The 25,458-nt window shown below is 38.6% G+C and overlaps 1 non-coding gene and 1 pseudogene across 1 annotated transcript; both read left to right on the top strand.

The window, feature by feature from the left end:
* The first annotated feature begins 459 nt into the window (after window positions 1-459).
* Window positions 460-1,742, top strand: LOC141551350 (pre-mRNA-splicing factor SLU7 pseudogene; annotated as a pseudogene).
* Window positions 1,743-22,068: 20,326 nt separating this feature from the next.
* On the top strand, window positions 22,069-22,174 carry LOC141552337 (U6 spliceosomal RNA). The gene has a single exon (XR_012485137.1). It is a non-coding gene; the product is annotated as a U6 spliceosomal RNA (small nuclear RNA).
* The last annotated feature ends 3,284 nt before the right edge of the window (window positions 22,175-25,458 follow it).

Consider the following 25,458-nt stretch of genomic DNA (forward strand, 5'->3'; position numbering starts at 1 on the left):
GAAATAGTAAGTCACCTTTATGAATTGATAGAGACAATGCTTATGTACTTAGTTCACACCTTTAGAGTTCACACCTTTAAGAGAGTTCACACATTAGAGTTCACCGCTTTAGACAGCATATATAAGCTAGGAGCCTCAACTAGGATGGCCTTCGGGAGATTTACAAGTCAGAGACCCACAAGCCCACTCTCTTGGAGATGGAGTCAAATTCATTCCATTTTCCACCTCTGTGCCAGCTGGAGGCTGAAGCACAAACCTTTGGATTCGGAGACATTCAGAGGGAGCTCTCAGAACCAAGGAGAGAGATAGGCCTCTATTAAAGCTAACCGGGCCCAGGAAAAGATTCAAGACTTTAAAGGAGAACATAAAGGATTTGGACTTTAACTCCTGGCTGCATTTGAGGTGATTATTACTCAGAACTGGAAGAAAACTTGACACATCAACCATATAACCAGGACCATGTTAGCTGCTGTTTCAAAAGCAATAAATTCTGGACCCCCCAGGAGGATCAAGCGACATGGGTTTGGAAGAGCCAAAGAAAATGACAAGGGAAGACTGGAGAAAGAAGAAGGAACTAAAAGAACAGAGAAATCTGGGGAATGCCAGCTGAAGTGGATGAGGAAGGAAAATATATCAATCCTCATATTCCTCAGTACATCTCCTCTGTGCCATGGTATATAGATCCATCAAAAAGACCCACACTAAAGCATCAGAGACCCCAACCTGAGAAACAAAAAGAGTACAGTATAAGAGAGGTGTAAAGGAGAATGTTGTGACTATAAAATATCGCAAAGGAGCATGTGAAAATTGTGGAGCTATGACCCCCCCACACACACACACAAAGAAAAAGATTGCTTTGAGAGACCTCGGTGTGTTGGTGCCAAATTCACAGGAACTAACATAGCACCAGATGAACATATACAACCTCAACTTATGTTTGATTATGACGGTGAAAGGGATCGCTGGAATGGTTACAGCTCAGAGGAACACATGAAGATTGTGGAAGAATATGCCAAAGTTGACCTTGCTAAATGTAAGGTGCTAAGAACACCTGGATGCCCCCCCTCTAAGTTACTCTTAGCTCAAACAGAAGACTATGTGGAATATTCAAGACATAGAACAATCATCAAAGGACAAGAGAGAGCTATTGCCGGCTCTAATTATGGGGAAGATGTCAGGATCAACAATCACACACATATCTGGGGTTCCTATTGGAAAGAAGGTAGATGGGGATATAAGTGCTGTCATTCCTTTGTTAAGTTTTCCTACTGTACTGGAGAAGCTGGGAAGGAAATTGCTAATGCAGATGAATATATTCCTGATGATACTGTAGGAGAAGATCAAACAAGCAGAGCAAAAACTATAATGGAGCTTCACCAAAAGAAGCAGAAAGAGAAGAAAAAGAAGCATAGGAACAGTAGTTCTGACAGTGAGGGTGAAGAAAAGAAGAAACACAAATAAGTGAAAAAGGCATTAAATGCTGAGGAGGCCCGCCTTCTCCACGTCAAGGAGATCATGCAGGTAGATGAGAGGAAGAGGCCCTACAATAGCATGAGACCCAAGAGCCTACCGAAGAGGGAATGGAGGCTCACAGGAGGAAACGTTAGAGGCCGGATGACCCCACGGCTTCTATTCTGGACAATAATGAGTTGAAAGAAGATTCACCCAAATTGTATAGTCTGGGAGAAGATATTGGAGCCTGGGATTGTTGGGCATTCTTCCGCAAGAACAAGATGGACTGACTGTGGGGTCCTTTCTAATGCTGACATTCTAAGAACACTATTAGGGGATGGGATCCAAGGAGATTTAGGACACTCTCTCTCCCTTTATTCTTCACAAATACGTACGAGGGATGGGAATACAGAGTGGAGTGGAGGGGGAAAAAATCTGCCATCTTGCATCCAAGCCATCACACTGGGTTGCTCTTTTCCTATGTAGAAAATGGGAAACCTGCCTCCCACGCGAAGGGTGCAACTGAGCCAAGTGGATTGCAAACAGCCAAGTCTCACAGAAATAACTTGCTTATTTCAATGGAGCAACTTGGATCAAAGGGAAGCAACTGCATGAGCAGCCACAATAAATACTCTCAAAATGGATCCTTCTCTCTAGGAAAGGTGCGATACCTGGGAAGAATTTCACCCTCATTGAAGCTGGCAGAAGCAAAGGACTAGTGGCAAGAGCTCTCTGAACCAAGGAGACAGATGGGACTCTAAGAAAGCTAACTAGGCTATTTTGAAGGAGACAATAAAGGATCTGGACTTTAATTCCTGCCTGCATTTGAGGTGATTATTACACTGAATTGAAAGGAAGGCTGCCTCCAGAAGCCCCCCAAGAAACCTGCTGCCAGAGAACATTATAATTTAGAGAAGAACATTACAGAAATAACAATCAGGAAGGAGAGTCAGATTGTAGGGGAAGATGATAAATTTTATTGTTTCCATATTGCTTGGGTCTAGCCCCAGAGTTTTAAAGGTCATAGGATCATAAGATTCAGAGTAGAAAGCAACTTTATAGATCATCTATTCCAACTCCAGCATTAACTTCACCAGTGATCCATGAATGGAAATAGTGTGAGAGCCATAACTAAGGAACGATATTTAGAACACTGACCAATCATGGGTATAAAGAATTTTCTTCAGGACTTCATTATGCCTGGAAAACAAGTTTGGGATATAGGGGATGATAAATCAGCAAGTTTGATATGGGAAGCCTAGAATATATAAGCAGTGAAAAGAGTCCCCTGTACTGTGACCTCTGACATAAGTACACTCAAGAAACTATGAAGAGACTTAGAAGGTATTGTCAAGGGTAGAGCCATCACTGACCTTATGACATAAAGCCCAGACCTTTAAACTTTTTCACACTAAAAATGCAGCCCACTATACCAGTCTATCCTCACGAAACCATACACCACAGAAGAATCCAAATCTAGGGAATGCCATTTACTGAAGCAGACTCCCCGGAGGTCTCAGCCTAAAAACACAGTTGATCCTGCTGTGTGAGTTCCAGTTTAGAAACAGCAGCCCAGACACCTGAACTAACCCAATTTTATAGACTGATTGCATAAAGAAACTTCATAGAGCAATAGGATTTTCTGCTTTCTTTAGGGTTAGTGACCACATCTTCTGGTTTCCTTTTCTACAGGTTAATTTCCCTGATGTCCAGACTGGGGCTAAAAACAAAAACAAGAAGCAGAGAATCCAGACATGGAGGAATTCACAACAGAAATAGGGAGTCAGAGTCAGAGTGTCATTAAGGGGTTCTGGAGGCACCCCCCCATTGATGTACACAAGAGTCACAATGACATTCAGGACTAGGGTATTTATCATGGAAGTGGTCTAATGTGCAGCCCATCATTTGCGGCCATTACTACTTGCAAGTACCCCTTACCTTCATCACTCCTTTGCATTCATGCCATCAGTGGGAACTAGAAAGGGCCTCATTGTAATTATAGCCAGCATGATCTCATATCCCAGGGGACACAGGAAAATATTGCTCTTCTTACAAATGTGAGAAGATCTCCGAAGCCATTAGTTTGTGAAACAAATGGACATCTGTGCTGGTTTGGACGTTGGCGTTTAATTCCCGACACATTCAGAACATTAGACATGACTGTTTACTCAGAGGCAGACGTTCAGGCCATCACTCAAACATCACTAGGAGGGATAGCTGGGGGATGGGGAGAGTGAGGGGAGGGGAGTCATGGTCAATAGAAATACTGGGCTCCTGCTGCCTGCTTTCATGGACACTTTTACTATCACCCACAAAACTGGGTGGGCGGGTAAGAACATATTCCTTCTCCCCCTATGTCCCCTTCTAGCCTTTCCTCAGCAGCCAGAAAATCAGCATCAGTTCTGAATGCAGCAAAACTGATCACAGACATGAAAAATGAACAAAGAATTAGCAAGTTAGCAGTCACAGCAGTCACACAGCTTAGTTACAAAGGGAGGAAGGGATGGAGGGACAGAAGAAAGAAAGGAGGGAGAGGGAGAAATGGAGAGAGAAGAAAGAAAGGAAGGAGGAAGGGAGGAATGGAAGGGCAGAAGAAAGGAAGGGAGGAAGGAAGCAAAGGAGGGATAGAAGAAGGAAGTAATAGAGGGACAGAAAAAAGAAGGGAGGGTAAATGAAAAAGCAGAAAAAAGGAAGGAAGGGAAGAAGGAAGTAAAAAAGGATTACAAGGGAGAGAGAAAAGAAAGAAGAAATAGTTGAGAAGAAAGCCTAAACTGGAAGGGGAGGGGAGGAGAAGGAACTGAAGATGAAATGAATTAAGACCATGAACAAAACACCAGAAATTTGAAGATATCATGAGAGAAGAGAGACCATTAACCCATCCTGCATGTAGCAGATACTTAATATATAGCAGTTTGGATTGAATTAGGGAAGACAAGCCACAATAGAAGCAACATGGTACAGTAGAAAAGAGAAATGACATAAGATATCCTGGGTTCAAATCCAGAGTGATACCTAATTACCTGTGTAACTTTATAAAATGAAAATCTCAAAGGACATCAGTTTCCTCATCTGTTAAAGGACAGGTTGGACTAGATAGCTTCTAGGTCTTTTCTAGCTTAAGAACTATGACTTCAATTTTGATTACATCAAACTAAAAAGTTTCTGTACAAACAATACTAAAGCAAACAAGATTAGAAGGGAAGTAACAAATTGGGAAAATATTTTTAAAAGTAAAGGTTCTGACAAAGGTCTCATTTCCAAAATATATAGAGAACTGACCCTGATTTATAGGAAACCAAACCATTCTCCAATTGATAAATGGTCAAAGGATATGAACAGACAATTCTCAGATGATGAAATTGAAACTATTTCCACTCCTATGAAAGAGTGTTCCAAATCACTACTGATCAGAGAAATGCAAATTAAGACAACTCTGAGATACCACTACACACCTGTCAGATTGGCTAAGATGACAGGAACAAATAATGATGAATGTTGGAGGGGATATGGGAAAACTGGGACACTGATGCATTGTTGGTGGAGTTGTGAAAGAATCCAGCCATTCTGGAGAGCAATCTGGAACTATGCCCCAAAAGTTGTCAAACTGTGCATACCCTTTGACCCAGCATTGCTGTTATTGGGATTATATCCCAAAGAAATACTAAAGAGTGGAAAGGGATTTGTATGTGCCAAAATGTTTGTGGCAGCTCTTTTTGTTGTAGCTAGAAACTGGAAGTTGAACGGATGTCCATCAATTGGAGAATGGTTGGGTAAATTATGGTATATGAAGGTTATGGAATATTATTGCTCTGTAAGAAATGACCAGCAGGAGGAATACAGAGAGGCTTGGAGAGACTTACATCAACTGATGCTGAGTGAAATGAACAGAACTAGAAGATCGCTGTACACTTCAATGTTGTATGAGGATGTATTCTGATGGAAGTGGAAATCTTCAACATAAAGAAGATCCAACTCACTTCCAGTTGATCAATGATGGACAGAAATAACTATACCCAGAGAAGGAACACTGGGAAGCGAATGTAAATTGTTAGCACTACTGTCTATTTACCCAGGTTACTTATACCTTCGGAAGCTAACAATTAATGTGCAACAAGAAAATGGTATTTACACACATATATTGTATCTAGGTTATATTGTAACACATGTAAAATGTATGGGATTACCTGCCATCGGGGGGAGGGAGTGGAGGGAGGGAGGGGATAATTTGGAAAAATGAATAAAAAAAAAAAAAAGAACTATGACTTCAGTCACAGAATTCAGACTGGAACTTGGGGTGAAGAGGGAAGACTTTATCTGGAAAAGCTTCCAAATTATGACTTTTCTCTATGTACCAGATAAAGCTCTGGCAAGCCTGGGGAGTAAGGTGGTGGTGAGATTGGACAGACAAAATCCAGAGCTAAGGATATCTTTCTTTGTGTCCCTAAGGCTGAGCTTGGTTTTGAGTCCCAGCTCTGGTCATTTTATTTCTGTGGGATCTTGAACCAGCCACTTAACCCTCTTACCTTAACTTCCTCTTTGGGGGAAAAAAAAAGGAGGTTAACAATACATGTGCTATTGACATCACCAGGCTGATATAAGTTAAGTTTTTCATAAACCTTATAGCACCACATAAATATGAATTACAATTATTACCTATATCACGGGGCTGTTGTGAGGAATAAATAACAGCTCCATAAAACTTTAAGTGCTATATAAATGTAAGATAGTATGACTATTATGGGAGACAATAAAAAAGCTGCAATGTGTTCTCAAGGTGTATAGAGAACAATCTCCCTTGAGTGGGAAGCCTTTCCCAATCCCCCTTAATGTTAATGCCTTCCCTCTATTAATTATTTCCTATTTATCCTGTATGCAGCTAGTTTATACATTGTTTGCTCTTGGTCTTCTTCATTAGATAGTAAGCTTCTTGAGGGCAGGAAGTTTTTTTCCGTTCTTTGTAAACCCAATGCATAAAACAAGGCCTAAGGACATAGTAAGTCTTTAATGTTGAGTTAGGGCAGCTAATTGGTGCATTGGATAGAGCACCAGCCCTGAAGTCAGGAAGATCTGAGTTCAAATTTGATCTCAGACATTTAACACTTCCTAGCTGTGTGGTCCTGGGCAAGTCACTTAACCCCAACTGCCTCAGCAAAAAAAAAAAGACTTAATTTCATTGGACTTTTATCCCCAAATGCTTAGCCTAGTGCCTGACACATAATAGGTGCTGAATAAGTGCTTATTAACTGATGAGGGCAGCAGAAGGTGGTTCAGCATGTTCCTGATGTTTTTGCTACATCCTAGAGTCCGCAGTGTTGGATTCCTTTGACCTCTGACACTGACCATCTGAAATAGCGGAGCAGAAAGAACTCAGAAAGTCCTAAGGATGCTGTGACCTTGTTATCAACTCAAATCAGACAGACTTCAGGTAGCTTTCCAGCCCAGTCTAACACACGCCTTTCTCAGAGATGTGATACAGAAGAAAACAGACACAGAGAGAAAAATATCCAGGAAAACACACACTCTCTATCCCAGCCCCATAGCCACAGTGTTCTACCCTTCTCTCTCCTTCTGCATAAGAGCTTGCCACTGCAGTAGCATGAGCCTAAGTACCGACCAACAGGCTGATTCTCACAGACGTGCTCAGGGTTGAATATCGAGAATAGGGCTGCTGGCAGCTTCTACCCACCACGAACAACTGCCCTGTGGCCATGATAACACATGGCCCAGTCATCTTCCCTCCACATCTATCCCTGCTGATTTCCAAGGGGTCAACAATAATAAAACTCCGAGGCCTTCTGCTCTCTCTTTAACATGTGGGGCTGCATTCTGGATAATGAAAGGATGCCAGTCCTCCTCACTCACTTCCCCCTCTCCCTAGCAAAAGAGGCACGCATCCAGACTGCAGTCAGAGATTTTGTGAACAGGCTCGATTCCCAAAGAGCCATACAGGTGGGCGAGCTATCCCACTGACAGTGGAGGCAGAGGCGGGAGCCTGTCTAGGTAAAGAAGCAGTGGGGAGGAAGGCCATCATTAGTGTTTCATCCTTGTAAACAACTTCCCAAAGCTTTTTGTGGGATGTCAAGCTACATGGATTCTCTCTTTTACACAGATAGGAAAGGTCCAGAGAGAAGGAAAAAAATACAGGGGAGAAAGAGGAAGAAAGGGAATGGGGGAGGAGTAAAAGGGAGCAGAAGGGACCCAGAAAAGTAAGAAGCCATCTTCAAGGCTGAATTGGAGTGAGGAACCATAAGTCTTCAACACGACCCCAGAGGACAAGACTACAGGAAGGAGAGACAAAATATCTGAATATTACAAGAGAGCAGGGGAACCCTGTATGTGAAGCCATCTGGGATTACCACAAGAAAAGAAGGAATTTGTAAAGAAATCATGAAATACTAAGAGAGAAATATACAGCACATGACTGCATAGTAGTAAAATAATAATAGCTAGCATTTATGCGGTACTTTATATATTATATGACTAGCCTTTGAGCAAACACACAAGAACTCGCACATCCCTTCTTCCTGACCTCCCCCCAAACCCACATATACTCTATATTGATCCCTAGCTCTGGCCACAGACTGATCTCATTCAGAGTTTTATCCCCAACACTGGCCACAGATTGACCCCCAATGTGAAACACAGAATAAGCCCCCATTCTAGACACAGAGTAACTACTGATGATGATCACTGTCTGGCTCCTTAACATGGATATATCCTAACCCCAACTTCATAGACAATCTAACATGAACTATCACCCAAAGCCTGGCCAGCCAACTCATTACTGTGTCCTTGGTCACAAGGAGAACTGAGTAAGAACGAGGATGGCTCATTGGGTCCATCCCCGTGCACCTGCTAGTGAGTCAGATGGCATTTCTCTAGAAATTTCTCTAGGCAAAGAGTCTAGGGCATTGTGTTTTTTTCATTTTTCTCTGATTTTTAGATTTAGTAACTTAAGCAAAGATCCCTTAGCTTCAGTCCCAGGACTGTGGGGCAAAAACAGGCAAGCCACAAGTCCAGAAGGACCTCAATTCACTTTTGAGATAAGGCTGCTACAAATGGACAGATTTCTAGGTTCACAAATTAAGTATTTTGGGAACTATGACAAAATGCCATCTGGCATCTCCAACTCCACAACAGGATCAGCTAAGAGGCCCCAAACCCCAATTCTTTGTAGACTGAATTTCCTTCATTAGCATTCATGGAAATCAGCTATTCAACCAATCTCCTGGGAGAGCCAAGTTGTAAGTTCTCCCAATCAAAAATCTAGTCTAACTTTCATGTGAGAGGCCTTATAGTTAGCAAACTAGGTAGCCACCTTTGCAACCTAGTCAAGGAACAGTGCTGATGTCCCCAATGGCCCAAACCTATTTCTCATCATTTGTCACAGTACCTAAAATGTTACAATTAAAGATTCATTCTGGATCTGGAGTCCAAAGTTCTAGGTTTTCATTCTGATTACATTACTTGCTAGCTATGTGATCTTCTTTCAAATTGCTTTAACCTCTCTGTACCTCAGTTTTCTCATCTGCAAACTGCGAGTAACTATATTTGTATTAGCCAACTAAAGAGCTGCTTTGAGAAAAGCACCTTGTAGTTTATGATGTACAATGGAAATTAATTTTGTTATTTTGTATTATTAAAAGGGAAAAGATCACCAGATCCAGAGTTTCCTTTCACCCTTGGAAGAAAGCAATTTAATTCATGATCAACTAAGACCTTAGCAGTGATGAGGAGGCAGACAACTGAGGAAAGCCCTGCTGAAGCAATTCTAGAATAGATCCCAAGGTATAGCACTATCAGGAGTAGAAGTGATCAACCTTAAGCAAGAATAGGACATTTCAAATTAATTTTATTTCCTTAAAGAAATTAGTTACTCCACTACATAGAATTCCCAATCTCTCTATTTTTGTCTGCCTGCATTTTGGATTTCCTTCACAGGCTAATTGTACACTATTTCAAAGTCCAATTCTTTTTGTACAGCAAAACAACTGTTTGGACATGTATATGTATATTGTATTTAATTTATACTTTAACATATTTAACATGTATTGGTCAACCTGCCATCTGGCAGGGGGGAAGGAGGGGAAAAATTAGAACAAAAGGTTTGGCAATTGTCAATGCTGTAAAATTATCCATGCATATATCTGGTAAATAAAAACTATAAAAAATAAAATAAATTAGTTACTAAACTTGTAGATTAGGGAAATATGCTTGATAGATCTTAATTAGATTTTAGTGGAGTGTTTTCACCAAATGCTACTTCAATAGAAAAGAAATATGAGTTATATAAAAGCAAAATTATAGAGAGAACTGATCAAATGACCAGACAGAAAGAGTAGTCATGGAGTAATTACGGGTAGTCATTTTGGGAAAAAAAGTCTGCAATGAAGTGCCATAGGAGTCTGAGCTTGTCCATATGCTATTTAAAAGTCTTATTATCAATAACTTGCATAAATGACATGCTTATCAAATTTGCTGCTGAAAGAAGTCACCAGCTGATAGAATCAGAATCCAAAAAGATTTGACTGAAATTAAAATAAAATTTAATAAGGACAAATATAAAGTTTGACATTTTTGGAGTCAAAAAATCAACTTCTCAGGTATGAGATTGAGGAAGCATGGTTAGAAAGTATTTCATTAGAAAGAGATCTGGGACTTTTTAAATGAATTGCAATCTCCATCTGGCTTGGCTATGATATGGAAGCTAAAAAGCTAATGAAACATCGTCCTCTATCAAAAGAAGAATTCCTTCCAGAATTAAGGTGATATTCAGTTCTAGACACCACATTATAGGAAGAAAATGGACAAGCTATTGTGTCCACAATCAGGATAGTGAAACCATACCATATGAGAACTGGTCAAAAGAACTTGGGATTTTTTCATAGAGAAGAGAAGAATGGGGAAAAAAGGAAGTAGTATAATAGCTGTCTTCATTTATTTAAAGAGTGCCATGTGGAAAAGGGATCAGACATAGTTCTGCTTGAACAGAAGTATGAACAAAACTACAATGAGGAAAATTCAATCTACATGTCAAGAAATACTTTCTAACAAAATGGAATGATCTCCTGAGGACCTAAACAGAGGTCTGAAAGGAGCAGCTGGATAACTAATTTTGTAGGATTCTATAAAGAGGTCTGCTTAAACTTTTTCCACTCATGATCCCTTTTCACCCAAGAAATTTTTATACAAGGTATATAGAATAAGTACATAATCAAACATTTTCTCATAGTAAATCATAAAAGAAATTTACTTTTAAAACAATCCTTTGATGTGTGTGTGTATATATATATGTATATATATATATAATCTTACTATTTATTAAATATGAAAACAATTTTCATGCTAATGAGACAGACATACTTGTTAATTTTTACACAACAAATTAAATTTTGGTAAAATATTTGATACCTTTTAATGTTGCCAAATTTTTCACAACCCAGACATTCTACTATGGGATCACAACTCTATAGCTTTGCTATAGAGGACATTCTCTTGTAGGTCCCAAGAGTCATTGAGGTCTCTTTCAACTCTGAAATTCTGTGATTCTTTAAGAAGAAGAAGGGATGCCAGTGGAGGACATGAGAGCCCCTCATAATCAAATCTCACTGAACTCTCTATTTGGGATCAAGCTTCATTTTGTCCCTGATCACCAAGCCTTGTGAGAGCAGCCATCTGGCCAAAAGGCCAGAGATCTAGAGATTAGAGCTGCCCAGAGCAGACTGGAAAACCTGCAGAAGTATTTATCAGTTGTTTAATCCCAACTCTCAGACAATTTACCCAATTTTGTCCTCTTTGTGGTTTTTTTAGCAGAAAATCCAGACGTAAGTAACATTTTTCCCTTCACTTGCAGAGGGTGAGATGCTGAAGTGGTAATTACTCGCTATATTTGAAACCTTCTCTTTTTCCAAAGGAGCCACCATCTCCCCATGAAACTGCCAGCCACTGATTAGTGTTCTGGACCATGTCTGCCAAGGACTGGGAGGAGTGTGCTGTCATCTTCCACTTCCTGGAGGCTCATGATACCCAGTACTCACCTCCCAGGCCCAGAAAAAACTCATAAGAGAAGAGCTGAAGAAGACTTGATAGTTCCAGGTTTCCTCTGACCCTTTCCATGAACCGTTTCCTCCTATCAAGGAGTCATTCTCTCCCAAGATTGCCAAGACCCAAGCACTCAGTCTCCTTTTTCTCCCACCTTTCCTTCCCATTTAAAAAACCTGCTCATAGAAAAGGATAAATGGTAACAGCCCACAACCTGTAACACAAAGCAGTTTCGCCATAGCAACATTGTAAAGTGGTTAATATATTATTTTTACATTATCATTATTGTATCATATTGCATTAATATACAAAGTCATAACATTAGCATTATACAATGTCATATCCTATTATATACAATGTTATATATTGCATATATCAATTAATATAAATAAGATTAATTTTCCATCTTTCAGATAAGAATCATTAAGATTAAATGACTTGCTTGAAGTCACACTAAGTATTAAGAGAAGAATATAATCCCAGACCTCCTGACTTTAAGCTAAAATGTAAGACTTTGCCTTTCTTGAAGTCAGAGAAATGCTATGATCTTATTTCTATCTCCCTAAAATCTATCAGAATATGCCATATAGTTGGTGCTTAATACATGCTCAATATTTAGTTGATTTAAGTCTAACAATTGTTCCTTTCTAACAGAGCTATTTCTCCAAAAAAATACCCGATAAAGGATTAACATTTGGAGAATGGTGCTCTAGTAGAACAAAGAATAGTTTTGGAGAACTGAGTTTCAATCAAACTGTCTAATTGTGTGACTTTAAACAACAAGTTATACAATCTCTGGGTTGTATAGTTACTTCATCTGTAAACTGAGGCAGTAAGCCTGGAAGGTCTCTGATGTCCCTCCCAAGTTTAATCTATAATCTCATCAGAGGACCTAGAGAAAAATATTGATCTGGAATCAGATAAACTAGATTCAAATTCTTTCAGAAAGAAAAAGGGGGACACTGAGAAAATCATTGCCTCTCTGAGGTTCGGTTTCCTCTTATGTAATTCAAAATCCTTTCTAGGTAGGGATTTCCCAACTATGAATTCCTGCTTAACGGCCATTTTCCACTGCAGATTGATAGCCCAGGGGTGTTTAAGATGAAAAAAATGGACAGCTTTCAAACGTTACTGAACATGGTGTGGGTGAGACTACCAGTAGAGACAGATCACTAAAACTCACAGGTAGAAACCAGCTGTAGGAACAGGCAATGGAGACACTGTTAATTCAACTTAAGGTGAAGAGTTTTGCTTTAGTCTTCTTAGCCTCTTAATGGAACCATCCCTCTCTCCTCTTCTCTCATATTGAGTCTTGTACTAATCCAGAGAGTAGATCACCACCTTCTTTTAAGCTCAGAGCTGAGTTTGTAATATCACCAACAACTCCCAGATCAAAATGTGCTCCCTATTGTCCCTATTGTTCAAATAAAATCCCACCCCATTTGCTGTTGTTTTTGTTTTTCTAACTCTTCATGACCCTATTTGGAGTTTTCTTGGCAGAGATATTGGTGTGTTTTAGCCATTTCCTTCTCCAGCTCATTTTACAAATGAGGAAACTGAGGCACATAGGGTTAAGTGAATTGCCCAGGGACACACAGCTAGTAAGTATCTGAGGCCATATTTGAATTGAAGGTAAATCCTCCTGACTGTAGGCTCAGCACTCTATCCACTGTCCCACCAGGATGCCCAAACCTTTAGTCTGACACTTCAAGCTCTCCAATGTATTCAGGATCCCAATCTTATTTCCTGTGATCACCTACATGTATCCTATGCTGCAATTTGGCTGGGGGCTTCTTATGGTCTCCTCAACATATCAGGTTCATTACTGCATGAATAGGGATAGATATCATTTTGCCTGGGGCTAATATCTCATCATCAAGTCTAGATAATCACACAGAAACTGTGCATATAGAATAGACTAGTTAAGATCTGGAAGAAGTTTGAGAGCTTTGATTTTATTTGATTTTATTCCTTTTGCTACTATGGGTATGATTAAAGGATTATATAATTTTTTTTTAAAATGTAGCTCATTAAATCTGGAAGGGATCGTAGGGAACCTCCAGTCAATTCCCTTCTTTTTATAGAGAAGGAAACAGAAATCCATAGAAGTACAAGGATTTTCCCAAAGTCATATAATAAAGAAGCAGCAGAGTTAAAACTCAGATTCAAGATCTTGTGCTGGTCAAGTCAATTCTCATTTACTATATGGGGAAACTGAGGCCTAGTGAAAGGAAGTGATAGAATAGGGGAGTCAGAATAGGGGAGAACTCAAACCTTGTGATTTTCCATATGGCAGAATATGATAAATCCACTAATTAGTATTTACTGTGGCCTAGTCTGTGCCCTAGTCTGTGCCCAGGATTGTGCTAAGTACTGTAAGGGAATTCAGGGAAACCCAAGACATGTTTCTACTCTCAGGAGGCTTATAGATCAAGTGAGGAGACAAGAAAACATTAACTTGTAATATCAGGCCCAGAGTATAATAAGTGCCCAGGGTAAGAAATGATTATTAATAATCAATATCTTGGGGAAATTCAAAGATTCTCTCTTTTTTCTAAATTCCTCATTTTAAAAATGTCCCTTCTTTTGAATAATATAACTGATAATGTGATTGAATAGATTGTCCTGATCTTTGTCAGACCCCAACCAATCTTGCAAGGAATTTAAACTAGGGTGGAAAAGTCTTTTCTGCTCATGTTTGGATGGGGTATACATTCTTTGAATTGTTAGCCTAACTATGGGTGGTTGATTTAGAGTTAACTTTCCCCATGCAAGAGATAGTCAAGCCTTCATTTTAACATAGTCTACCTCCAATTAGATTTGATTGCTGTTTGATGGAGCATATATAAATCGTGAGTCTGATGTCATGATTGTCTTTGGTCTAAGAGAGATAGCTAAGTGACTGTCCTTTTATTAATAAAATGATCTAATCACTCCCAAAACTATGTCTCTCAAACTTTTTAAAATATCCCATCAGTGAGATCAAGGTTTCTTAAACTTTTTCCATTCACAATCTCTTTTCACCCAAGAAATTTTTACTCAACACAAGATATATAAGTATAAAAATCAAACATTTACTGGTGATGAATCATAATTTCATATCTCCCATGTTCAGTTACAAGATCCCCTTGGGTTGTGAACCACAGTTTAAGAAGCTAGGGTAAACAGAAGGAAAGATCATTGTGGGTAAGAATAGTCAGGGAAGGTTTCCTGCAGGAGCTGGGGTTTGCAGCAGGCTTGAAAGGATGGGTAAGATTTGGATGGAAGAATAGAAAAAGTACAGTAAAGGCATTTCAGGAAATAGGAAAACTATTAGCAAATACAGAATCTGGAAAGCACAAAGTTCTGGGTTCAAGGAATAATTCCACTAGTTATAATCCAGGTTTCCCATGAGGGAGGAACAGGAGAAAAGAAATAGTGTGCAGAGAGCCTTGAATGCTCGATTAAGAAGTTCAAAATCTATTACATAAACAATGAGAAGCTCATGGAGGCTGCTGCCATTTGGGAAGATTTCTTGGGCAGCAGGTACCAGGTGGATCAGGGAGGAGAAAATGGCCATGTCCATGCTGTTCCATTGGAAAGCCTTTAGAGTTTCAAAGATATGGGGAGAGATGTGGCCCTTGCTTAAACTGGCGACTGTTGTCTAGTAGCACTCTTGCTCTCTGTTGGGGGAGCAAGTCCACAGTCTCTCCCCTCTGGCTGACGTCCAGCCAGGTGAGCTCCTGTGAAGTGTGAGCTCCTAGCATTGTAGAGCAAAATGTTTGTGAAGAAATTAGGTTAAAGCCTGAATAATCAGCTCATTAACCCCCTTGCCAGCCTCCAAAGACAATCACAAAGCTGTCTGCGAGGTGGCTGTTGTCATCATTTATTCATGCAGTGTGCTATGCAACCATGTTTTATTTATATGACGTGCATATTTATTAGGGGAGGTGGTAAACAAATTAGCCACCATCTGCCATCACCGGCGAATGTCAGACACCTCGACTCCTACTTTCAAACGGGGTTCCAAGGCAGGATAGAAACAGAACGGGCAGAACAGTTTGCTCCATCCAAGAGGCCCTGGGTGGACCAACTTGGGAGAGAAAGAGAAAGATAATAAAGAGGTACATGACAGTGAAGAAGGACAGGGATGATCAGAAAAGACTCATTTAAAATCCTAGAGAAGTGGATTTTAAGTCAGAAGTCCTGGTCCAAATCCCCACTCTCATACTTAGGTAGAAAGATAGGAATATTGACCTTAAAAATAGATAGATCTGCCCTAAGTCTTGACTTCCAAATAGTCTTGATTAATTCAATGGGCAGACCTGCAGGACAGACACACAGAGTTGATCTTTTATGACATATCATTACTTTACCCACAGCCTTCAGGATACCTTTCATCCCTCTTCCAATGGATGGCTTCCCTTTTTTAATTAAATAGAAACTCTAATGTAATTGCCTTCTCTTCTTGTGACCTCTGTCTCTGAGTAACCAGGACAGGAAGGAGGAAACCAGAGGGTCATTACAAGTCCTGGGCCTTGGGACCCTCTGGTATGGTTTATAGAGTTGGACAGGGGCCTTTCATGTTGATGAGACCAAATAAATGAGGAATTAAGCGACTTGCCCCAAGTCACACAGCTAATAAATAGCTGAAGGAGGATTCAAACCCAGATTTTTTTTATTTTATTTTATTTTTTGATGAGCAAGTCCACTATAGCTCTCTGCCTCTCAAAGTTCCTTAGAGTAACAAATACCTGGACTTCATTATTCCCTCCTTCTCTAGTATGAAGGAAGCTCAAAAGGATAGAAGAATTATAGAGGAATTCAAATATGGTGGTAGTACCCTGGAGTGGTTTTTACATCAGAAAATCCTAGAAATGGAAGGGATTTCAGATAACTCTAGCCTACTTCCATCCAGCTCTGTGCTAGAATCTGCTTTGTAACATCCACCAAGATAAGGGACTTCCTTGGGCAAATCAATGAAATCACAAATCATAAGTTCCTCCTGCTCCCTCCTCCAGATCCCCAAGCCATCTAATTCTGATTAAACAAGTATTTCATTGGAAGTCCTTCAAAGGAAACTCAATTAGAGCAAAAGTAGAAAGGAAGAAAGAATCTTTAGAATGGGGGCCAACCCATCAATCTAATTCAAGGACAAAAATCAGCCTCTAGTCCAGAAGATGCCAGATATGGTCCAGAAACCCTTGAAAGTCCCTGAGACCCTGCAGGAAGACCATAAGAGCAAAATTACTTTCATAATAATATTAAGACATGATTTGCCTTTTAAAGTACTCTTCCCTTTTCCAACTACATATCCTGCTATACTAGAAGCTGGATTTTTTTTTCATATACTTTAACAAAAACAGCATTATCACAACAGATTGAATGCAGAAGTAGACAAGAGAATCAGCCGTTTTCTATTAAGTCAGACATGAAAGAGATTTGTAAAATGTATAAAACTTTTCTCACAATTATTTTTGAAGATATTAGCTAATTTTCTCTAGAACAATATGTTATGTATATAATGGGCTAACCATTGTTAGTTTTAAATAAATTGATAAAAATGATTTGCAGTGATTCAGTTTAACTTTTAATGTAGTAAATATCAATAGATATGATGCACACAACAAAGGTTCTTGGGGTTCTTGGTGATTTTTAAAACTCAAGGGATCCTCTATAATTTTTAATAGTATAAAATGGTGCTGAAACTAGGAAGTTTTCTGGGCCAGACTAATAAGAGAATTGGGATGGGGGGAAGGAAGGGAGGTAGCTAAGTGGTACAGTGGTTAAAGCACAGTCCCTGAAGTCAGGAGGAACTGAGCTCACATATGACCTCAGACCCTTGATACTACCTGTATGATCTGGGCAAGTCACTTAATCCCAATTGCCTTGAAAAATAAATAAATAAGCAAATAGGTATATAAAATACACATACATATACTGTATGTATACATCCATATTTTATTTATATACATAAATTTTATATGTATGTATTTATAGCTTTTGGGGGGGGAAGGAGAACTCATCACCAACCACAAAAGGGAGGTACCCAAGAGTGCCCCAGAGCATCCTTTCATATTAAGTAACACACTTCAGACATATGGCTGAGATATGGGACTGACAGCCACACACCCAAGATCCTGGCAGCTGAATAGGGTAAGCACTGACCAGAGCACTGCTTCCCGAGGTCACAAACATAGAAATATAACACAAAATAGGGAAAAGAACTTGGGATTCAGGGTCAGAAGAAATGGAAGTTCTGCTATTCGCTGGTACTACAACCTCTATAAACTCCTATTTATTTTTCTAAAAAACAGGAATACTAATACTTATATTACCAGGATATTGCCAGGATTGCTGTAAGAACAAAATAAGATAATGGATATAAAATTCTTGGTTAGCCAGAAAGTTGTCAGCTGCTTGTATCATCCTCCCTCTTCCAGAGTTTCCATCAAGGACTACTATTATCTTCTCCACTCTCCTGATCACAAGTTAGGGAAAGAAAAAGAAATATTGGGGGAAAACCTCTGAATACCCCAAGTTTGACTCCAAAACTAGTGGGGGCAGGGTTCCATATATCAGTATATATGGTGATATCACGTGCCATTTCCCAGTATTGAATCATCCAAGGCGAGCCATTCCCTGACCATCCTCAACATCGCCAAGGAAACATTTTCTGCATCTCCAATCTCAATGGCAAACCAAGGTCTTCTGAGATGGGAGCCCCTCCCTTTCTCCTCAGGTTCTTCTAATAAAAGAAGATCCAGTCACCTCCGCCAAGCCTGGCTCTGCATCAAAATCCAATAATTAATTTCCACCCTTGGAAGCTGCAGAAACATCACTTTCTAATTTCATTAAGCAAGACTCATATCTCTTCCCTCATCATTTTCTCCTGGCCCGTGGAGACCTCCTCTCATAGCATGGTCTCATAAGGAAAATCCACATGCAGAGACGGTAGACTGAAGTCCTAATCTCAGTTCTGTCACTTAGAACCTCTGTGACTTCTCTGGGTATCAGTTTCCCCATCTATAAATATAAGGAGAACCAGCCCTGTCCTGTCAACCTCCCAGGGGTGGTTTGGAGACTGAGTGATTATAAGATCTTAGCTGCAGACCTGTAAGGGACCCCAGGGAGCCTCTAAGTCCCAACATCTTGTTTCACAGAGAGGAAACAGAAATATATGAAAGTGTGTTAGCCAAGACAATGCATGTTATAAATGGGTAAGGATTGGAATTCCGCCCCTAATAGCAGAGCTTCTTAAACTGTTTCCATCATTTTTACATGATCCAGTTATATAAAATAGACATACAAATCAAACATTTATGGATAATAAACCAAAACAGATAAATTTATTATTATGAATTCATATTTTATAATAAATCCCCATATTCAGAAATGAGAAAATGGGCACCTGGTACATGGAGTACAATGATACTCCAGACCAGTGGTCCTCAAAGTTTTTAAATAGGGGGCCAGTTCACTGTCTGAGAGTGTTGGAGGGCTGGACTATAGAAAAAACAAAAGCTCACACTCTGTCTCCGCCCCTCAGCCCATTTGCCATAACCCGGTGGGCACATAAACGTCCTCATCGAGAATGAAGTTCCTCTCCTGGAACAACATTCCAGCCTTTGAGCTCACAGGATATTTCCGTTGAAGACTCATAAATTCTGTTGTATGAATGAACCATGAACACAAACAGAGCTATGAATGGCACCATCAGGTAAATTTGACAAAGGGAAGAAGGCAGCCGATAGAGTAGAGATTCCCCACTCTTGTTTTAAGTCCTAAAATGACAAATTCCCTCCCATCTTTGCATTATGAATGAATGAAGAAAGCATTGCTTAAATAATTAGTATTGCAAAGTGGGGCACCTAGGTGATGCAGTGGATAGAGTGCCAAGCCTGAAGTCAAGAACGGTCATCTTCCTGCAACCTCAGACACTTACTATCTGTATGACCCTGAGTAAGTCATTCATGTTTGCCTCGGTTTCCTCATCTATAAAATGAGCTGGAGAAGGAAATGCCAAAGCACTGCAATATCTATGCCAAGAAAACCCTAAAGAGGATCATGGAAAGTCGGCAGGACTGAAAACAACCAAACAACAATAATAACACGTGCAAAGTCCCAGCTATCAAGGATTCACATTCTAATTGGAGAAATGACACAAATGGCTTCACAAAAGAAGAAAATGTAAGGAATCTGAGTTTAATTAAGACTTGAAACAAGGCCATGAGCCTTTATGAGGGTCTTTTTTCTTATGTTTTCTTCTCTCCCTGCAAGACCTTGGATATCTATAGATAAATCATGCTATAGGATTCCAGAGGTAGCCAGGTGCTATAGTAGATAGAGTACCAGAGCTAGAGTCAGGAAAAACCAAGTTTAAATCTATTAAATATTTGTGCCCTCCCCTCACTCAGTTACTAACTGTATGACCCTGGCCCAGTCTTTTATTATCTTACTTTGCTCATCTGTAAAATAGAGATAATATTAATACTTGCCTCCCTTCCCCAACCCCATTTTGTAAGGATAAAATGAGATATTTGTGAAATTCTCTGCAAACCTTAAATATAGATATGCAGATAGATCTAGGTATATAATCGAGATAAATACCTAGATTATAGATCTAAATTCACATTTCTATCTATAGAAGTCTATATATAGATGAATATTGATGTCTAGAATATAGATATGTATCTAGAGTATATATCAAAATATATATATATCTAAATATATATTTCTCTTTAAATTTTACTCATTCATAAGGCAAGGCTAGGAAGAAATTTGTCATTTTCAGATTTAAAACAAGAGTGGAGAATCTACTGACTATACATTCTATAGATCGACCAATTTTTGCTATTGACTGTATCCTTTGCTTTTCATAAAATTACCTTTTAACAGTCCCATTCATGGTTACAGGTGCATATATGCCATATATATATTTACTTATATGTGTGTATATACACACATACATATACACAATGCAACTGAAACACATATACATATCCTCATATATTCTATGTATGTGTGTGTATACATATGTGTATGTATACATACATTGTTAAGTCATAGAAAAGAGGGATAATTTATTATATTTACTTTTGGCTCAATAAATATTGGTCTTGGATATACTATAAAATATTTAATATGTATGGGAATGCCTGCCATCTAGGGGAGGGGGTGGAGGGAAGGAGGGGAAAAATTTGGAACAGAAGGGAGTACAACGGATAATGTTGTAAAAAAAAAATTACCTATGAATATGTACTGCCAAAGAAAATGTTATAATTATAAAAATTAATAAAAAATTTAAAAAAAAAAGAATTTGTCTCCCATAGACATGCCAAAAGCATCACCAAAAATAAATAAATAAATAAATGTTGGTCTTCCTGCCATCATTCATTCAGCCAACAAATATTTATCGAGACCCTTCTGTGTGTACAGCTTTTGCAAGATGCCTTGAGAAATACAAGGAAAAGAGCTTCTGGCTAAGGGGATATGTGAAAGCAGAATTTGGTTTTCTGAACTGCTGATTAAAATACTGGAACAACAACAGGCTCTCGACCACTTGGATACAATGCCTCTAACAAGCTTAGTGAAAACTATTTGCTTGGGCTCTTCTGAATTTGATCAAGAGGGCTTCAAAACTGAAGAGGGAGGAGAGAAAGCTGCCCACATAAAACTGGCAAGCGTGCTAACAGTGAGCAGCAAGTGTAACATGGGATAAATTGGGGAAAAGAAGATCAGTAAATTCATGGGAGACAATATCCCCGATGGTATCTACAAACAGTGCTCATTGTTCTCATATGAATCCCTGAGATTTGGTGGGATGAAACTCAAGACTGAAAAAAAGACTTTGGACTGTTTTATCTAGTTTAAAAATATAATAAAATGTAGGATTGGAAGAGATCTCAGAACCAATCTAGTTCAACTTTCTCATTTTACAGAAGAGCAAATTAAGATACAAAGAAGAAAAGTGATTTGCATTTACTTAGGATTTTAACCCAGGTTTTCTGAATCCAGTCAATGCCCTTTCACCTGTTCTTTGCTACTTCCCAGTAAAAATAATAGAGATAAAGGAGGAAGTGAAGCAGCATTGAATCTGAAAGAGATGTAAAAGCTTGTGAGGAAATATTGGAATTCAAGGGGAAAAATTAAGGCCAGAGAATCCAGGAAAGACTTCAATTAATACCATTTGGGGTTTTCTGGGTTGTTTTTTTTTTTTTTTGTTTTGTTTTTGTTTTTTGCTGAGGCAATTGGGGTCACACAGCTAGGAAGTGTTAAATGTCTTTGTCTGGATTTGAACTCAGGTCCTCCTGACTTCTGGGCCAGTGCCCTATCCATTGAACCACCTAGTTGTCCCTGGGGTTTTCTTAACCAAGATACTAGATTGGTTTACCATTTCCCTCTCCAGTTCATGTTTACAGATGAGGAAACTAAGACAAGCAAGGTTAAGTGACTTGGCCAGGGTCACACAGCTAATAAGTAGCTGAGACTGGATTTGAACTCAGGAACATGAGTCTTCTTGACTCCACTCCTAGAATTCTATCCACTTCACCACCTATTTGCCCTCATGCAGGTAGAAACAGAAATTGTATTGTTGAGCTTACTATAGCAACACATCTATTAAAATTGGAATAATATGGAGAAGATTGACAAGATCTCTGAATAAGGATAATAAAAAATTCATGAAGTGCTTCACATTATTATGAAAATATTGCTGTTTGAAAAAAAAATTTGTAGCTCTCTCTATAAAACACATATTTTGATTGCTTGGGAAAACATGTATATATATATATATATACACATACATATGTGCATATGGGCATATATACATAACACATACATGTCTACACATATATATCTGTATCTATACCTATCTACCTAAATGTAAATATATATATATATATGATATGTCTATCTATATCTATAACTATATATATATATGATATGTCTATCTATATCTATAACTATATATATATATATATACATGAAGATGTGATATATGCTACAGACCACCTGGACAGAAGGACTGATTCTACAGTTCTAGAAAGAGAGTTTAATGCTGTAGTCACAGGGGCTCTTTAACAATTTAAGTGTGTTGGTACTGGACCAAAATATTTAAGATATTTATTACTTGCTTTCAAGACTATTTTATCCTCTAAAATGCAGAGGAAGTGACAGGATTGCCTATCTTTTTTTTTTTCTTTTCTTTTCTTTTTTTAAAAATTAATTTTATAATTATAAAAATTTTTTGATAGTATATATGCATGAGTAATTTTTTATAACATTATTCCTTGTATTCATTTTTCCAAATTTTCCCCTCCCTCCCTCTACTCCCTCCCCTAGATGACAAGCAATCCTATACATATTAAATGTGTTATAATATAACCTAGATACAATATATGTGTGGAAATCCACTTTTCTTATTGCACATTAAGAATTGGAGGAATGCCTGTCTTGAACCTGATTTTGACCAACACAGAGGAGCTGACTGTTGAATTAGCAATAATGGGAAACTCAGAGGCAAATGACTTATCATCAAAGAGTTCATGAGACAGAATAATAGAAAGCCAGATATATTGTAAAACCTTTTTTCGATTTTTGGAAATCAGATTTCAAAGTCCTATCAACAAGAACCTACTATGTGCCAACCATTGGACTAAGTTCTATATTCACAGAAACAATAAGTAGGATCCAATGTTCTAATAAGGCAAAAATGTAGAGTTGCCTAAAGAGACTGGTATGGCTACATATCTTTAAAAGATTCCCAGAAAAGTTGGGAAAATAGGTAGGTAACTGAAGGAGGATTCAATGTGGATTGTATTAGATTATTAATGTCCAAAATGGACTAAGTCTGACAGTGAATACTAAAAACAAAGGCAGAAATTTGAACTCTGAAGTCAATAAAAGAAGAGAGAATATCACCATTAGGATAAATGGAAGCATGATAATGAACAATGGGAAGAAAGCAGAACTATTCAAGAACTATAAAAAGTGAACTTTAGACTTATTTTTAGAAACTTAAGAATCTAACTTTAGACAGTTACAGTATCTGTATAACTGCAGGCAAATCACTTAATTTCTGTTTGCCTCAATTTACTTGACTTTAAAATGTGGATAATAATACCACCTACCTCCTGGAGTATATATGCAAAGTGATAAGTATAGTACCTGGTACATGATCGTCACCATTTATGTAATAGCTAATTATGTTAAAGGAATGTTTTGAGAGAATATAAAAACAGTGATTGCTAAGAACCTATATAGTTTCATTAAGAATAGGTTAAGGCAGACTAACCTCATTTCCTTTTTTTTTTCTTTTTTTTTTTAAATAGGGCAACTAAATCAATAGATCAAAGGTACACTGTAGACAGTGATACTTGGAAATTTTTGGCAAAGCATTTGATGAAGTTCTTGTACATGGACAAGACAGGGTGTTGTTGTGGGCTGGATGAAAGGACAGTGAGACAAATTAAAAATTAATTTAATAGCCTGACCCAAAGAGTAATCATTAATGGTTTGCTGTCAACTTGATATTTCCTGGTAAGTAACCCAGAGATTTGTTCTTGGCTGCAATTCATCATTTATATCAATGATGTGAACGAAACTATATTTAAAGTACATTTCTCAAATTTGGGGGAAAAACAACCCAAATTGGCAACACTTTGAATGATAAACGTCTTAAAAGAGCTCAATAGGCTATTCTCAACTACTACAGCTGTTTAAGAACCAGGAAAGTTGTGGGCTCCTCCACCCTTGTGGTCATATTTGATGAGCACCTGTTAATAAAAAGATTTTTTTTTTCTCGGATGTGGGCTGGGTTCCCTGGCTTCTGAGGTTCTTTCATAGACTTTATGATCATCAGACTGTAATATCTCTGATCTTTTCCAGTTCTAAGTGCTATGATTGTGTCTATGATTCACCCTCAAGGAAAAAAATCAGCAAATAAATGCAAGTATGAATTTGGCTGCTATCCAAATGTGGAGTGAAACTATGGTGGGTAGTTCATTCCACTCATTTGACTAATGAGAAAACTGAGGGCTGGTGAGGAAAAAATGACTTACACAGGTCCCAAAGCCAGGGGCAAAATGAAGCCTGGATGGAAGATATTATTTGATCCACTTTTTACTCACTGATATACTGGCCCTTTAATGTCATCTTTATGGCCATTTATTCTTTTTCTTGCACCTTCCAAAGGGTCTAGCACAGAGCAGGGCACATAACCAGATGGAGTTGAGAGGGGAGATATGATTTACAAGTAAAAGTCCCCAACAAGAAGTCAGCAGTCTCGCTCCAGACCCTGCTCCAGCACCACGTAGGTGACAAAGAATAAGTCATTGGTGCATCTGAGCTTTAAAAGCCCAATCTGAGAAATTCAGCAATTATTACCGGCCATGGAAGGATTGTTATAAAGACCAAATGAGACTGTGGCAGTGAAAGCAAGGAGAAATACAAATATGAGCCGTTGTTTTGTTATCGATAATGAGAGATATAAGTATTAACACTCCTAGTTACCATCATCAATACTGACTTGGTGAGGATTGCGCCATTTATCTGACTCCTGCAAGGCCACAGAAACTCTTAGTGGAAAGATGGGACCAGAGCTGGCAGATTAGCCACCAGAGGGAGATGTGTGAATGTAAAGGAAGACCACCAAAGTCAAGTCGTTAAAAAGCCTGCTTGTAATTTGAGAAACGAATGCCATGAGGTCAGTTTTGTCTCAAGCTTCAGTCTCCATTAACCTGTACAAGGTGAGGACAGGTGGGAAGAGGATGAGGTTACAAACCATTCTGGAGCCAGGAAAAAATTAGATACCACAAAGAGTTTAATATAAAGTATAGGATGCTAGAATGGTCGAGTAGTGTTGTCAAACTTTGAGAAGCCTCAAAACTCCTGAGTGTATCAAAATATAATTGTGAACCTCTCACAGAATAAAAATACAATATAATAGAGGTAAAGTTAACTTGTGATTTTTTTTCCCTGAGGCTG

Source organism: Sminthopsis crassicaudata, chromosome 1 (assembly GCF_048593235.1).
Source record: "Sminthopsis crassicaudata isolate SCR6 chromosome 1, ASM4859323v1, whole genome shotgun sequence".
In the NCBI taxonomy this organism is placed as follows: domain Eukaryota; kingdom Metazoa; phylum Chordata; class Mammalia; order Dasyuromorphia; family Dasyuridae; genus Sminthopsis; species Sminthopsis crassicaudata.